This window comes from Equus caballus, chromosome 3, assembly GCF_041296265.1.
Source record: "Equus caballus isolate H_3958 breed thoroughbred chromosome 3, TB-T2T, whole genome shotgun sequence".
NCBI classification, from domain to species: Eukaryota; Metazoa; Chordata; class Mammalia; order Perissodactyla; family Equidae; genus Equus; species Equus caballus.
The window spans coordinates 58986756-59004062 of record NC_091686.1 but is presented as its reverse complement, the minus strand read 5'-3'; the positions used below and the strand labels follow the sequence as shown (position 1 = coordinate 59004062).

Below are 17307 nucleotides of genomic sequence, written 5' to 3'. Positions count from 1 at the left end.
TTATCTTCTTGTAAACTTGTTTCTCTTCCTGTTCTCTCCAGCTTGGCATCACATTCCCACTCGGTCACATAAGCTACAGAACTAGAGTCTTCCTTTGATTTCTTTCCTCACCTGTTGTTTCAACTTGATCAACAAAACCCATCAATTTTCTCTCTTTAGCATCTCTAAATGTCTTTGCCTCCCTTCTTTTCCCACTGCTGCCACTGCCTTAGTTGTACTAGTCATCATCTCTCACTTGGACAATTGACCATGGTCTTCTAAATGATCTCTTGCCTCCAACTTTCTCTTATATCACCTTCACCTTCCACACTACCAGCAAAATTACTTTCCCAAAATGTACTGCTGCCTAAAAACCTTACAATCTAAGTGATAGAATATGAAATCCTTAGGCTGATATTCAAGACATTTTCCAATTTGGAACCAAGAAATGTTTTAGACTTATCTTCTCTTATTCTTGCTATGAATATGTGAGTCTAAGCTCTAGCCAAGCTGGATTGCTCCAGTTATATTGAGAACTTTCAGACTTCCATCTTTTTATTTATGCTGGAGTACCTCTGCATTCATGTCAACCCACACATCTCATCCTGGTGAAATATTATCTCTCAAGGATCGCTCAATGTCACCTCCTCTATAAAGCCTTCCGTAATTCATTAGACCAATTACTCATTGAATAGCCCTGAGAACGTTAGACCCAAAAATGTCTAACAGGCAAATTGAAAATACTCTATAACATTTTTCCTTCAAAAACATTTAGTTAGGTCAACTATGTATTAGGTACTGTAACAGGTGCAAGGGATACAGTGGTAAACAAAACAGGTAGGATTAGTTTCGTGGAACTTCGATTTTAGAGGAGAAAATAATCAAATGGTAAAAATAAATACATAAATAATTTCAGATACATAAACAGAGTAATGTGCGACTAACTAGGAAGATGAGGTACAATTTTATATTAGTTATCAAGGGAACGCTTCTCTTGGGAGGTACTATTTGAGCTGAGTTCCAAATAATAAGACAATTTCTCTCAACATCAGTTTTGGCTTTTTGCTTTAGCTGAGGGTTAGTGTCGAACCTTCTAGAGGGAAAACACTGAGTCTCCATCATTTAAAACGCCCGTGCTTATTTCAGAGAACATTCTGGGAACCTTAACAACAACAATAACAAAACAACCTAATTTTACCTATTGCTCCATAATAGGCCAACCCATAACTCATTGTCTCAAAACAGCAGTTAGTTATTTCTCATGAGCCTGTGGGTCAGCAAGGGGTTGAATGATCTAAGCTGGGCTTAGCTGGAGAGGTTTGACTCCATGTTTCTCCTGCCCTCTCCTTTCCATGGAAATGGCAGAAGTACAAGAGCAAGGAAGTCACAAGGCCAAGCCCAGGGACGTGGTGGAAGGGCATGGCAAAGTTGGATGCCATAAACCACGGAAACCAGGGATGGGAAGAGAATTTAGCTAGAGTAGCAAATAACATACCTGGATTCTAGTATTGCATTTGCCACCAAGTGTGTCATTTTAGGCATGTCACTTGCTCTCTCTGGGTCTTTACAGTATTCTCATGTGTAAAATGAGATCATTTGATTCAATAATTCCTACATTCCCTTCAAGTTCTAAATTTCCCAAGATCCCTTAATTTTTGAAGGCTAGATGGCATTTAGGGCAACTGAATAATAAATACCCAAATCTTTTATGAAAAGAACTAAAATCTATCATTGGCTCCTATAAATGCTTCACAATGGTGTGTTGACCTTACCGATGCTGCTGAGTAGTGAAGATAACAATGGAAAAAGGGCAATAACAATGGGAAGGGGCATCATTTGCAGACTCCGTGGACTATTTTTCAAGACTTTACAAGAGGATGGTTGGGTTCTCATTCAGAAAACTGTGATGGTTAAGAACTTGGGCCCTGGAATGAGCACCCAGACACTCGGGGGACCCTGGTTGGCCCATTCAGTGGCTGAATGACTTCTCTTTCAGTGCCTTCATTTTCTCATTTTTAAAAAGATGAGAATAAGAGTATATAGTTCATATTATCGATATGAGTACTAACTGAAATATTGCGTATAAAGTTTAGGAAGAGTACCTGGAACACAGTGCTCAAGAAATATCAGCTATTTGTACTGCTTGTTTAAGCTATCTGAAATCCAGGTATAAATTACGTTTATATATGTGCAGATACATGTATGTATGTGTGTATGTTGCATGATAGATACATATGTTTATGTATATATATACATAGTGTGTGTGTGTATCTATGGTACACGTATATATATATTTAAATGTAACAGTCTATGAGTCCTATTGTCTTACATCCAGCCCATTTCTCTCTTCCTGGCCTCTGTAGATATTTGCATTTTCAGTCTCTACTTCAGAAAATTCTAAGGGCTCCTCCAGTTTCTCCAGATGAGCAGTAAGCTCTAAATGTGAAACCACTACAAACTGGTCAGTCATCTTCTCGACGGTTCTTCAAGCAGGTGAAGGAAACTCAGAAGGAATATATTCCAATTTTTTTTTAATGTCCAGAGAAAGAAGCAGTAGCTCTTTTTTCCCCTTACTGTAGGCTTTTAGGCATCATGGTTATGAAATATGGCTGCAACATTCTTTTAAATCCTTTTAAGCAGCAGTCATCCTCCTCTCTCCCTCCCTATTACCTCCCTCCCCGAAACTATTAAGCCCTTCACAGGTATCAATCGTCGGGAAGTAGGAAGAACTGCACTTTAAAAGGATTTTAAATAATGTCTCCAAGAAATATAACAGCAGATTGTTCAGTGGGGATTATCAGCCAAGAGTGTGCTGGGGGGGAGGGTTCTCTCTTAAAAGGTCTTTAAATAATGTAAGTGTACTTCTTGGCAACATTTCCAGGGCCATTTAAAGAGCAGATACCTCTGCTGCACCTACCCACCAGGAGTGTGCACACAAAAGAGACATGAGGGTGACACATGCCAATGACGTTCCCATACCCTTGACGTTGCGGTGACACAAATATTGTAAGCTTTATCCAAAACGTCGAGAGTACTAGAGACCCATTTAGCAAAGAGACTCTCCTTCCTTCCAAAAGCCAAGGTCAAAGAACCCCAAAGAATATTTGAACATTTTTTCAGTAAGCTTTGGGGGGAAATGCATTTTCTGTGCTTTCCAAGAGGGTCTTGAGAAAGGGACTGTTTCTTTACTTTCTCTTCTCCTTTACCCCTTCATAAAATCAAACTTAAGGTCTAAAAGCATCAAAATCTAAAAAGCATCTTCTGTCTTCTTCCAACCACTCCATCTCCAACTCCCTCCCTGGTCCAGCCTCATTCATATCTGCTGGACAGGTGGAGGAGGAAGGGTGTGGCATGTGGTGGAAGTTAAGGGCTTTGGCTTTGGAGACAGAAAATCTGAGTTTAAAATCTGGTTCTGCCACTAGTGGTGAATTTAGAAAAACGTTGTTTACCTCACTGGGCCTCAGTCTTCTCATCTGTAAAACAGGGCTAAACCATGCCTGCTTCCAGCATTGTTGCTAAGGTTCAGTGGAATCAAGAGTGTAAAGCACTCAGCTCCATGCCTAGTACATTCTAAACACTCGATACATGGTACTTGGGGCACTGTGACTTAGAGGCCGTGATTTTGTGAGTGTGATTTTAGTTGTTTAGGGGACAGGAGGAGCCTGTCTTGATGTATCTGACTTGGTGAGGCCAAGAGTGGAGTCTAATACACAACTGGTACCAAGGACTATTTCAGGATGGTTGTAAGGGAGTTGTGCACTGCCTGAGAAACTGGGGGTCAAGTGGAGCTTTCCTCCTGAGGAGGAAGAATGAACAACCAATTCCAATATTCATTGTGGACACAGGGGTCCCTTGGGCCATTTTACAGATAGACTTTGTACAAATTGCAATGTAGAGAAATTGCAGAAGGATGTTTCTTCCTTGTCTCAGAGATCAAACATAAAGCAGAAAAGACAGCTCAAAGACTCACTGTTTTCCTTGACAGCCCAGAAGAGTTTAAGAAATGAGAAGTACCTTTATCCAATGGATCCATGTACCTACATTCTTGGGGAACAGTGAAATGTTAGGGCCGGGACCGAAGATCACCCCCCAAAAATGACGTTGAGCTGACAGGTAAGTGAAAATAATGCAGCTCAAATGATGTGAGGGAAAATCATGTTCCTCTAGCATTCAGACAGTGGAACAGGTCCTGTGTCATTGACCACAATGACAGAAAATCAAACTGAACCCCATTAAAGGAAAAAAGCCATCTATTTTAGTTAGCCCAGCAGGCACCTGAAAGCTCCTCTCAGTGTGAAAAAATGGAAGGGCACTTGAGAAGATGGAGGTCTCGGTTCTAATGACTATGTTTGCACCTCCTGGAGAGGATGGATCTCTCTTTTAAATATGAAGGATTGATTTTGAAAATAGTCTTCTCTGCTATGTTAGTTCTTTTCCTGCCTTTCAATGACAAGAGGACATGATTAGGTGAGGACCTTTTCAGTTAACCGAGATGAACCAAAACAAGGAAACCATTTTTTAACAGCAAAAAGCTGGCAGAGCCTTATTTGTTCTAATACTTTAATTCCAGTGTATTAAACAACCGTGCCACAATAGGAGAAATTTAAGACAAATCATCATAGAAATAAGAGAAAAGAAAAATGCTTTTGAGATTTTCTTAAAGAATGTCAAAGAAATTTTTACAATATCATTGCTACCTGGAAAGGAAAGGTAGAAATTCTCTCTTTAATTCTTTTTCTAGTTGACGTTCCAGGTATCTTGGTCTTCCTGACCATCATCTGTTGATAGAAACACAGATTGACTCTTTGGCCCTTATCAAATAAAGAGAAAGCCTAAAGAAACTACCTAGATAACTGAAACCCACCCCCCAAACACTTTGGCCTCAACTATTTTATGGGAAGGCTACAAAGAGCTTGTAAAAATTTTGACATCAATTTCCATAAACACTTCCCCATGGCTTCACCAAGATAAATGAAAGTTGTTCCAAGTCATAAGTTCCAATCATCATCATTATTATTATTACTGTAATTCTGCTTTACAAGCTAAGATGGAAAGGGTTACACTTACATGCCCTTCAAGCTCAACATGCAAAAATATTTTTTCGTAGACATATCTTGATTTTAACTTATTTCTTAACTTCTTGGTAGTGTCCCAGTAACTCACAAGCCAACTTAGCACAATCAGCATTTTATTTGGTTTTCCCCAACTAGACTGTCTTTCAAGATGTTTAACTACTGAAAAAGCCATGTTCTGAGCATCATTTTACCTGCCTGCTCATGCCTTATATTTGAATTTGACTTTCTAACTGAAAATAAATATGTAATAAGTCTATAATAACTTTTTCTATGGAGCAAAGCAAAGATATACATTTTTCTACTACAAATAAGATCAGGAACCACTCCCTTATGCATTAGACCTCCAGCCTGGCTTCATTTGAAACCATAAGGAGGAGATGGGAGGTCATATGTCTTTGATAGTGATGTTTTATCGGTTTTAGTTGGGTGTTAGGAAGAAGGGAGGGAGTTGTGGGTATAGAGAGTGACTTCAGAAGGGTCTACCACAACTCAAGAATGATAAGGTAAAATCTGGCGTCTGAGTCCCTGTGTACTTGGAAAAAGAGTACAATTACACAATAAGAGAAAAGAGAAAAAGCTTCCACCCATGTTAGGGAAGAATCTTTTGGGTCCAACCCTGAGTTGAAGCCAATGACTCATTGCAATACTGGCAAGTTCTCACCGTTGGCGTGGATGCTTTAAACAGAGATGGGAAAATAGGAAGGTAGCAAATCTGATTCCTCCGCCTCGGACAAGCTGCAGTGCTTGCCTTACTCAGTCCAGTGGATGTGTTGACACCAAATCATACGAGGTGGGTAGGCCCACAGCTTAAAACATCCCCATGGCGTCTCGATGATTAACTCAGCAGCTTGAGCTATTCCAAATGTTGCTCTCTTGTCAGAGAAAAAGAATAAATACATTGGGTGTGAGTGATGGCCAGCGAGGGAAAGCTGGAATGTTTGCTCAGCCTCAGTGTTCTGTGAGCTGAACAGCTTTCCAAAGCCACTTTTTTCCCCTCTCCAGATGTTCCTGAGGAAGATGCAAATGAGTGTATTTTAGTGTTGCAAAACTGTCAAATCCTGCCCAAGGAACTTAAAAGAATGTCGCCAAGTCCAGCAAGTCTCCTCTCTGATGGGGAATGTCTGTGTTGTTATCAATCAGATAACCAGAGGGTCCATAACAAAATATATGCTGTTTTCTTATATCAGAACAGACATTTCTCAAATATTCTCATGAATATTGTCTTAAATTATTTTATTTTCTCATAAATACTAGCTCATAAGTGTCATCCCATGATGTGCTCGCTGAGACATTGTTTCACAGTATAACTCGTGATATTTATAGGTGGCCCTGCTTCGCAGATGAGTAGCCTGAGGGACAGAGACTATAAGAAGACTTGCCCAGCATCTCCCCTGCTCAAATAGGACCAAGTATAAAAACCAATGCTTCCCTTTCAGTTCTCCCTCAAGCCATCATTAGATTTGGTTCTTTGTTTTCTTCCTAGGTCACACTATTTTTAAGGTGCTAATAGTATATAACAAGGTCTCAATGCTGAGGAGAGAAGATGAGAATTCAGAGATTCTCTGTTGATCTCTTGGCAGAAAGAGTGAGCCTGTGGGTCTGTGCCCTGGTTCATTCTATGTCCAATGAGAGCATCTGTCCTAGTTTGGACTAGCCAGAATTGAACTTTGAGAACATTTGAAAAGGAGGATAAACTAGAGGAAGGCGTTAGAATTCTGACTAATAAAAAAATTCTGTGGACACCAGAGAGGGAAAAGAAGGGAACAAATCTAGAGAGAAAGGGATACTAAGAAAGGGACATTTCCTTGAGTGTACACAAACTATGACTCTACAGTGCCAAAAAGCCAATTAAAATAGAAGCACTTATTCATACAAATATTTGCAAATATCATCATTACTACATGAGTTAGGAAGTATATGCAATTTTACTAAATATTCCAGGTTTCATCAGAATTTTTAGCTGGGTAGAAACATAGTTTAATGTTAAGTCTGTGTAGAATGTCCAAAATGGAAAATAAATGCATCAATTATCTGGTTACTTTTTGATACCTTTGTTAATGAGCCAATATTGATATATTATTATTGACTAAAGTCTACAGTTGATTTAGTTTTTACCTAGTGTCCTTTCTCTGTTCCAGGAGCCTAATCTGGATACCACATGACTTTTAGTCATTCTGTCTCTTAGGCTCTTCTCACTATGCCATTTTCTCAGACTTTCCTTATTTTGATGATTTAACGTTTTTGAGGAGTTCCTCCCTTCTCACACTGCATACTTTTGGAAGGAAGTCACTATGTGCAGTCCGTTTCTAAGGAGAGAGGAGTTTTTCTCCCCCTTCTTGAGAGTTGAGTATCTGCATAGTTTATTTGAAACCATTCTGCATGGGAGATTTGCCTCTTCTTCTTCCCTTATTAATTATCCAATTGTTTATTTATTTCAATGTGGACACATGGGTATTTATTTTATACTTTGGGTTATAACCCAGTGCTACATTATTTATTTTTTTGCCCAAACTGTTCCAGCTTTGGCCCTTGGGTGTTCTTTCAGTTGGCTCCTGTACTCCTTTGACATACCCCGATCAATGTGTGCGGTCTTTCTTTCTTCCCTCCCTCTTTCCCTCCCTCTCTCTCTCTCTTCTTCCTTTCTTTCTTACCCTTTGAGCACTTCCTTACTTCCTGGCACCACAAGATGCTCCAGGCTCGTCTTGGGTATTTCTTGCTGCAGTCCTACGATCAGTCCTTTCTCCGAGGAATCCGACTTCTTTTAGCAGAGAATGGTATTACAAACCAAGATCTTCGTACTGGGTGCGCTTGTTGCTACTGGACTGTCCTTTCTTTTAGGCCAACTCATCTGACAGAGCAAAAAAGATATGTTTTTATACTAACCCATGTATATGCACATATCTATAAATATTCCTATGTGTTACCACCTATATCTGTCTTAAGTGAAATATAAGTTCAACTGACACCTCCAACTCTAATCCATTAATTACATGGGTCTTTCTAGTTTCCTCCCCTTGCTTGTCTGTAAACTGCTACTCCAACAGTGAGAAACTTGGCTCTCACTATCCGCCATCTACTTACCTAATTGTTCTATTCCAGCATACATGTATAGCAGTATCAGAATTGTTCATCTGTACTCCTGCGGAAAACAACTTTATCAACTTGAGTACAGTGCTATGTACAGTTCCTTTTCCTTCAGTCTTACCGACTCTACTCATTTCCAAAGATAATTAGGTGAGCACCTTGTCCCCCATCCCCTTCAGTAAGCTTGTTTCATGCATTTGTAATCCAGTTAGATGCTCTTGTCAGAGTCTGCATTATTTCCCAAGACCCCCTCCCATAACCTTCTAAATAACTTTTAAAAAGTTTGTCCCCAAGGCTCAAGGCAGGGGCAGCCCCACCCTTTGAAACCAAGGAGGCAGACCTGATGATTTCTGAATTACCTTTGGAGTCAGTCCTCCTTTTTCTTGAAGAATAGCACAGCCACATAGCTCTATTGTCCCATCCTATTCCCTTTGGTCCAAACTGACAGCATCTCTTTGGAATAATCTCATCTCTGTTCCTGGTTTCCGTGGAGATGGCTGATTCGATCTGTGGTCCACACCCATATTAATTTTCTAATCACATGGTTGCTCACCCTCACCTTCAGTGTTCTCTTCAAAGCATATTTTCTCACTTTTTGTCATAGGGATAGCCTGAGCATTTTCCAGAACTCCTAGTTCAGGTTCATTTTTGCTTAACAATTCCTCCAATTTATCTCCCCTCGAATTTGTCTCCTCTAAAATTTTTCTATAAGTGATAAGAAGAAACCAAGCCACTCCTTCAACATTTTACTTAGAAATCTCAGCTAAATATCCAATTTCATTACTTACAAGTTCTATCTTACACAAAATACTAGAACACAAACACAATTCAAGCAAGTCCTTTGCCAGTTTATAACAAGTATCGCCTTTCCTTCAGTTTCCAATGATATGTTCCTCATTCTACCAGAATGACCTTTAACATTCATCTTCCCACCAACATTCTGTTCATGAGAAAATATGTATTCCCCAAGATGATAAAGGCTTTCTCTTTAGCTCTCCTTTTCTTTCTGAGTTCTCACCAGAATCTCTTTTAATGTCCCTATTTCTGTCAACAATCCCTTCATGGCCACCTATGATTTTTCTAGCATGCACCTCAAAATTCTCCCAGCCTCTACCTATTACCCGGTTTCAAAGCAGCTTCTGTATTTTTAGGTATTTGTTAAAGCAGCACTCCACCTCTCTGGACCTAATTCTGTATTAGTCTGCTTGGGCTACCATAACAAAATACCACAGACTGTGTGGATTAAACCATAGAAAGATATTTTCTCACAGTTCGGGAGGCTGGAAAGTCCAAGATCAAGGTTCCTGCAGGGTTCAGGTTCTGGTGACAGCTCTCTTCCTGTCTTGCAAATGGTCACTGTCTCACTGTGTCCTCACATGGCCTCTCCTCAGTGTGTGCGCATGGAGGGAGGGAGGGAGAGGCAGAGAGACAGAGAGAGAGTTCCCTCTCTTTTTCTTCTTATAAGGCCACCAATCCTATTAGATTATGGCCCCACCATTGTGACCTCATTTGACTTTAATTACCGCCTAAACACCCTATCTCTGAATATAGTCACACTGGTGGTTTGGGTCTCAACATATGAATTTGGGAGTAGGGGGACAGTGTGGAAGGACACATTCAGCTCACAGCAGCATACATTAAGGTTCACTCTTTGTGATGTATGCTTTTATGTATTTTGACAAGTGCATGATGTCTTGTGTCCACCATTACAGTATCATACAGGATAATTTCAGTGTCCTGAAAATCCCCTGTGCTTCCTCTATCTAACCCTCACTCCTGAACTGCTGACAACCACCGATCATTTCACTCTTTCTATAGTTTTACTTTATCTAGCTATTTTAATCATTGTAGACAAGCAAACTGAGCAAAATTTCTGAACTAAATTATGTATATTAAAAGTCTACATATGTGATCTCTCAAGATTTCATCTAAAAAAGGTAGCGAGTTCGAGCAAAAAGAAATTTTATGTCCTATTTCAGCTCTGATACCATATGTTAATTTATCCTTTTGTTTCCCTGTCAAAAGAGGATCAATTTTCTAAGCTTCTGTTGACATGAACTTAGTACTATTGAACACCCATGGACCTCTGTATGTTATCTCTTATTCATCGTAAAATAATGCCTGGCATTTCCTTCTCTTGTTTTCTCTGCCTAATTTAAACTTAGAATTCAGACCAGACTCATATTTATTAAAATACCAAATCATAAATGATGTTGAAAAATGTAATTACATGTATGATCAGCTTCAAGAAAATCTTATATAAGTAAATTCATTCCATTATTCCCATTAAAAAGTAATTTACTAAAATACTTATTTAAATAATGCTCTCTCCCAGTGGTTATTTAATTATCAAAAATGAATTTGACATATCAGTTCTCAGCTGATTTATAGCTACACCTATGCTAATAAAAATAATCAACCCAGTAGAATAACAAAAATTAACAAAACTGATTTTCCATATTTGCTCACTAAAGTTTTAGCAGGGAGAATGTTCTTCATTAGGAACCATATGGTTCTCTGGGGGAAAGCTAGCCACCATGCAAGAAGAGTGACCACCTTGAGACTTCCACGCTGGAGAGGCTACCTGTAGGTTCTCAGGTCACCACTCCCAGCTGAGCTCAGCAATTGAGCCACCCCAGCCCAGCCTTCAGATATGTACCTGAGGAGCCTTCAGGTGATTCCAGACTCCAGCTTTCATCCTCAGCCTTTGAATATTCCCATCTGAGGTCCCTGACATCATGGAGTAGAGACAAGTCACCCCTGCTTGAAATCCAAATCCAGGGAATCCATGAGCGTAATAAAATAATAAATTCTCATTTTATGCCACTAGGTTTTGGGGTGATTTATTATAATGGCAGTAATAACTAGAAGAGTTTAGTTTCCTCTCAAGCAGACCCTGAGAACAGCATTTGATTGCAAGTAGATTATTTGAAAGCTGATCCCAGGAAGCATCAGTTGGAGAGCAGAGAAGTGGGAGAGGGAAGGGAAGAAAACCAATATGGTAAGTTAATGAACAAGTTGCTACTATGGTCAAATGGGGTCCCTTGGTGTTGGGGACTCCTGGAAGATGGTTCAGAAAGTGCCTCCAAGTTTTCCTACCTGATGGGTGGTGAGACTGGGGTATTTACCCATCAATACTTATCCATCATTGCTTGAGAGGTATTCTAGGATGTTAACATGCAGGCACCTGACCTGCCCTGCACATGGGCTGAGCGCTCTCCTACACAGTCACAGGAACTTGTAGCGAGAAGCTGTGGGCCTGGGAATGTTGAGTGCAGAGGTGATATAGCGGGAGCCACAAACCCACCAAGCAGGAGTTCCTAAACTGGAGTCCAATGAGCCATGGTTGGGTTTCAGTGGCCCACTAGCCTCTGGAAACTGTCTTTGAAATTCCGCATGCGTGAACACATATGTATTTTTCTAGGGAGAGAATTCAGGATTTCTTCAGCTTCTCTAAGCAGTCTGTGAGGCAAAAAAAGGTTAAGAATAAGGAGCCAAGATAATAAGAAGAGTTATGCACCTCAGGCTCTCTTTCTTGTATCAGATAATCAGAATCAATAATAATTGTAATCACTATTAAATAATTAGCAGATATACAATAATTGAACAATAAGCCTTATAAACTGTATTAAATTATAATAACCGAACCAAAAATTACTTGAAGAAAGATTGATTGTCATACTGTCCCCTTAGGAGAAGCATTTTGGCAGATGAAGAAACTAGGGAATATCCAAGAAAAAGTAGTCACACTTCAACCACTGCCAAGATAGTGGCTTCACAAACAATACTAGACATCTGGTGGAAAAAGGGCAAATTACACCTTTACATATAGTCTAACAGTGACACGTTCGAACACTTCTTTCTCAACAGTGGTTAATACTTTTTATTAATATAAGATAAGAAAATAATAATACTACAATGACAACCATAATAAGAATTGAAATCAATAAAATGCACTGACACCAAGAAAATCTCAAACTGCTAGGCATGTCCTCAGCATCAAACTTAAGCAAAGTATCCTTCTCTTAGTCAACTTTCTCCAAAAGCAGGAGACCAGTTTCAGAGAAAAACTATGAAAGTATGCCTGCAGGGTGGAATTTGGTCATGTAACCCAAACTATTTAGTTAGTTGGTACTTAAAGATTATCCTACCACTTCTTCTCCAAAACCATAGCCACTCAAAGGTACAGTTTGATTAAATTTTTTATTTTTTTAATTAATTATGTTGGCTTTTGTATACTATTTAAATTAGCAGTTATAAGACTAGTCCACCATTAATCATACTCCTAAATACTTCTCAAGAATTCTGCATGAGGTCAAAGAAAGTAAAGGCAAAATGAATTCAAATAAGTATGGTTTGTAAGTTCCTAAACCAAAAAGTAAAATGACAGTACTTCTAATTATAGTATTGCGGAAAATATCAGTTGATTTCCTTTGACAAAAGATGTCTGCTACCTGTGTCTCAACCAACTATTTCAAGCTGTTCTTCCATGTCCTTGAAGTAAGGAGCTGTACTTCTCTTCCACCCTCCACTCACCCCTTCAGAGATAGATCAAGTCACTCATCCAAATACTGCTTTGTTAATATTTTCCTCAAAGAGTCTTTCAATGATAATTCATTACTACAAAATCCATAATGACGTTTAATTGTATATCTATTGTCGCATGCTATTATTTAAATCTCAATGGACGTCACTTTCTCCTTCTCACTCAGAAAAAAAACATTTTTCCCTCCAAACATCTGCATTAACACATAGTTTATGTTTTCCTGGGATAGGTTAAATGAGTGACAAAATGCTAGCTTCTGAAATTATTAACCCAGGTAGGGAAAAAAATGTTATATCTACCTTTCTATCCATAATCTATATATAAAAGACACAATAATACTTTAACAAGCACCCCAAAAAAGATTGTGTTCTAACGTTATTGGAAAAAATATCTTAGGATATATCCTCATAGCTTGTCAACTATTTTTGTCATTTAAAATAAATTTTGTTTAAGAAAATGCTGCCATTGTATTTGACCTGTTTATCACTCTGTACAGTGCGGTAAATTTCATAGAAATATTAAGCCCTCCTCGATCAAAATTAAACACTATGAAAAATATGGGAATACCAAATTTACTTTAAATTTTTATGTCAATCAACTGTTGTCAAGGCAGTCCAGAAAAAGTTGTGCTGTTAAGTTATGAGCTCATTTATACATGCTTATGACTATCTCACCAAATGATGAGACTTTAGATACAGCTAGTTGACAGCTTTTTTTTAATCAGTAAGGCCAAAGTTGTTTTATCACTTTAATATCATATGATTATCTTTTTATAAATTTGTTTGGTTTTATTAATTTATTGAACCAGTTAAACTATTCATATATGTGGCCTTAATTTCAGCTTGTATATAAAGACAAACATTAGAAAAGAAAATAAATTATAGTGAGTTATTTAAGCTATGTCTCAAAGGGTTATGACTAGTTAAGAAGTGGTGTTGATGACTTAACTGAACAGAAACTCAACTAGGAAGAATGACGTACGTATCTAAATTCTCCTTCTCTGAAGGAAGTAGGAGGAGATAATCAGTGGTGAACTATGCTGGTGCGGTTCTCTAAGCAGAGCCAGGGGAGGACATCTTTCACCCAAAGTTGCAATCAAAATCCTAGGTGTGCCCGGGGTCAAGAGCCAAATGGGAGACATAAAGGAAACTAAATCCGAAGCAGAGAGGAGGGTCTAAATAGGTCCAAGAGCAGATTTTAAAAATAAAAAAGATCAGAAGTCAAAACTGAGAGCCAACGAAATAAGAAGGGTAATCAGGATCAGGACAAGAAGTAGCAAAGACTGGACCTGGGCAATTGCACTGATCGTGTGCTCCTTGACTGACTTTCGTGTATTTGTGGGTAATTCTGTTGTATTGAACGAATGAGGGACAAGGCAAGTGTGGACAATCGTTGGGTGAGATCTGAGGGATTTAAGGCCTGAAATGACTGGAAGCAATCATCCTCCACTTACTGACAAAACAGAAGCTGGTGGAAAAGAAAACCAACTACTAAACCCAAGTTGAATCTGAGTGATTATCTGAAAGTAATGAAAATGGAAACATCAAAGCACAAGACGAAGTCCGGAAATCTGGTAAAGAACATAGATGAAGAGCAAGGAAACTCTTAGCACCTAACTGCAAGTTTTCCTTGTCAACCTCCCATTCTGCTTTTCATAGGGAAAATGAAAGTAGGAATAGTTGATACTGACTTAGTTCAATGGAGCACTATGCAGATGAATGTGTCAAGTACTTCCAGATCCCTTTCTTCACCAAACTGCACTTTATTAGAAGAAAGTAGATGGGCGGTATTAAAGTAGGGAGAGTTACATGAGAGAAAAAGCTGTAAATCACTTACATTTACTGATGATACCACAGGGTTTACCAATCCACAGAATAAGAATTCACTGAAACATGTACATTATAGGTAAAATTTCATATTTCCAAAGACTATTTTGTGAGTGCATGATCAAAGATTAAAATGAAGATTTTTTAAAATAAGAATTTGAGGAGTGATGAAAGCACTTTATTTTAAAGCTAAGACCGAGGTGTCTACCAGGTGTAGATAGAAACTAAAGCTATCAACCTGGAAATCTTCCATCAAGTCCTGAAGCATTCACAACTCTTGGATGTGTACTCAGCACATAAAAAATTAAAGAACTTTTATCAATGATAGATTATTTTCCCATCCTTAAACAATCAAGAGGATTTGGTTATTACCAACTATTTGATAATCTCCTCAACAACTATTTACAGAGCATCCGATACATTCTCAGCCTGAAACTATAGGTAGTGAGCATGGTTTCTGTTCTCAAGCAAGTTATACTCAGTCAGGAAGGAAAGAGAAACTCAAAGAATCAGAGAACAATCAAGTATTAAACTATAAGGTTGACCCATGATTATTGTTCTTTTAGGAAAGAAAGGACAAGTTATCAGCTGAAAGTACCTATTTGAAAAGGGATGATAATAATGAGAAATTGGAGGAAAACATGGAGGAGAGGGAAGATTATAGTCACTACTATGTTCTAGGCACTGGGCTATTTTCTTTACATACAGCAGCTGTTTTTTAAATCATACCAATGACAATAATAATAATATCTAATATTTTTTGAGTGCTGGACAAATATTTACAGATATTGACTCATCTAATCCCTATGATAAGTCCTATAAGATAGGGATTAAGGTTTTTTTTTTCTCTTTTTACAGATAAGGAAACGGAGGAAAAGAGATGTTAAGATCAATGTATCCTCAGGCTGGCCCAGTGGCATAGTAGGTAAGTTTGCACACTCTGCTTTGGTGGCCCAGGGTTCACAGTTCGGATCCTGGGCGTGGACCTACACCACTCATCAAAGCCATGCTGTGCAGCCACCCCTATACAAAGTACAGGAAGCTTGGCACAGACGTTAGCTCAGGGCCAATCTTCCTCACCAAAAAAAAAAAAAAAGAAAGTTTGCAAGTTTAATGTGTCCAAGATCACAAAGCTAATCACAATGCTGGGGAAAAACCAGAGCAATCTGTCCACAGAGCCTATTCTCTTACTTCCTTGTTAGCTATGTTGTTACCATTCTACAGCTGTGGAAATGGACTCTAAATAGGGCTGCCCATATGTTCCATGAGTTTTCTCCTGCCTCAGGAGAGTCTCTCACTTGAGTTATCCCTGTAGCAACACCAACCCCTAAGCTATCAGTCCATAACCAGAAGGTGGATCAATCTCTTTCACTTTTTAACTTTTAAAATTTTCCCTTAGCACAACTAAGGAAGTCTAGGATTTTCTGAAAGAATCTCACTCAAATGAAATAGCAAAGGTAAAATACAAGGAAAGAAAAACTCAAAGGAAATAGCAAGATATAACCGAGCAAACAAAATACAAAGTGTGTCAAAGGGTTATGTGTTCAACTTGAGAACTTCCTAACCCTATTTTGGATCTAAAACTAAGTCTTCTCTGTAATAGTCTAGCTCTCTTTTGCCTGGATAACTCCTACCTATTCTTTAGGATTCCAGACAGGAGTCACATCCCTGACCAACACACACACACTGCACACACACACCACCCCCCCCATCCACCCCACCACCATTGTGGAGTCTGGCTCCAGCGCTCCTCCCTTGATTTCCATAACACGCCACAGCTCCCTGTCTTGGAGCACGTGTCAGACTTTGATGTTGACTTGTCCTCCCCATTCAAATGTAAATCTCTGATGGCGTGGATTCTCCTCCTCTATCTCTTGGTTACTGCTCAGTGCCTGGCACTTGGTGTTTATTGAATTAATAAGTAATTAAATGTTGAACCAAAGTCCACTCACGGCATTTTCACAGTGCAGTGAACAACAATCATAATGCATATGTACCAAAAATTTGCATGCATCCTGTAGGGACTCCCCCTCCCTTAACGCAGACCTAAGGCTTCTGTAGGTGGAGCACTCTAAGAAGAAAACAAGTGCCTCCTCCTCTCTCCCCTCTCCCCCAACCCATTCCTGGGACAAGGCTGAGAATGGGACTCAGGGCAGGCTCCCTGGAGGAAGGGGTTGGACAAAGTTGCTTCTCTACACCCTCTGATGCCCACGTAATAAAGATAATTCTTACCGCCTCCAAGGAAAGAGCCTCTCTCGTTTTGGTCAATGACCTCACTAAGGGGTCAAGATAGAACAGATGTCTACTCGATGCAAAAGAAGTCAAGGAAGCAGAGATGGAGGCAGGGGAAAAAACCTTACAGTTACTGAGTACCCTTGATGGCTGAGCACTTACGTACAAGATTTCACTTCATCCTCACAACAACCCTACCAGAGTTTATGCACTAGCCTTTTTTTGGCTTTCAAGCTCTGCATCAAATATCTTTGCACATTTGATTTGACTCCTCTCTAATAAGTATCTAATCTCTTACAAGATAGAAGCAGCTAAATAATAGGAGGAAGAAGAATGCGACCAAATGTCCTAATGATAGTAATGCAGAATATAGTCCATTAGTAACAAAAACAGAGAAATGACAAAAGGCAGGCAAAGAAACTCAAAAACACCCTGATCCCCATTTAGTATCAAGGCAAACAACTCTAAATTCATCAGAGGTTCTTCAGAACATCACTGTATTATAAAAAGTCTAAGAATTAATGTTAACAATTATTGCAAGTCACAAATAAAGATTAATTTGTCT

At 39.0% G+C, this 17307-nt stretch overlaps 1 long non-coding RNA gene across 4 annotated transcripts in view; it reads right to left on the bottom strand.

Moving 5' to 3' along the window:
• Positions 1-17307, bottom strand: part of LOC111772863 (uncharacterized) — a 55135-nt gene that overhangs the window by 28647 nt on the left and 9181 nt on the right. For 3 of the 4 annotated variants that reach the window (XR_011437057.1, XR_011437058.1, XR_011437056.1), the window contains exons 2-5: positions 8136-8193; positions 7706-7902; positions 5716-5926; positions 4677-4757 (exon numbers count right to left, since the gene is read on the bottom strand). This is a non-coding gene — a long non-coding RNA (uncharacterized lncRNA). Of the gene's footprint in view, positions 1-4525; positions 4758-5715; positions 5927-7705; positions 7903-8135; positions 8194-17307 lie in introns of those variants that run through there. The other variant, XR_011437055.1, reaches the window with a different exon arrangement.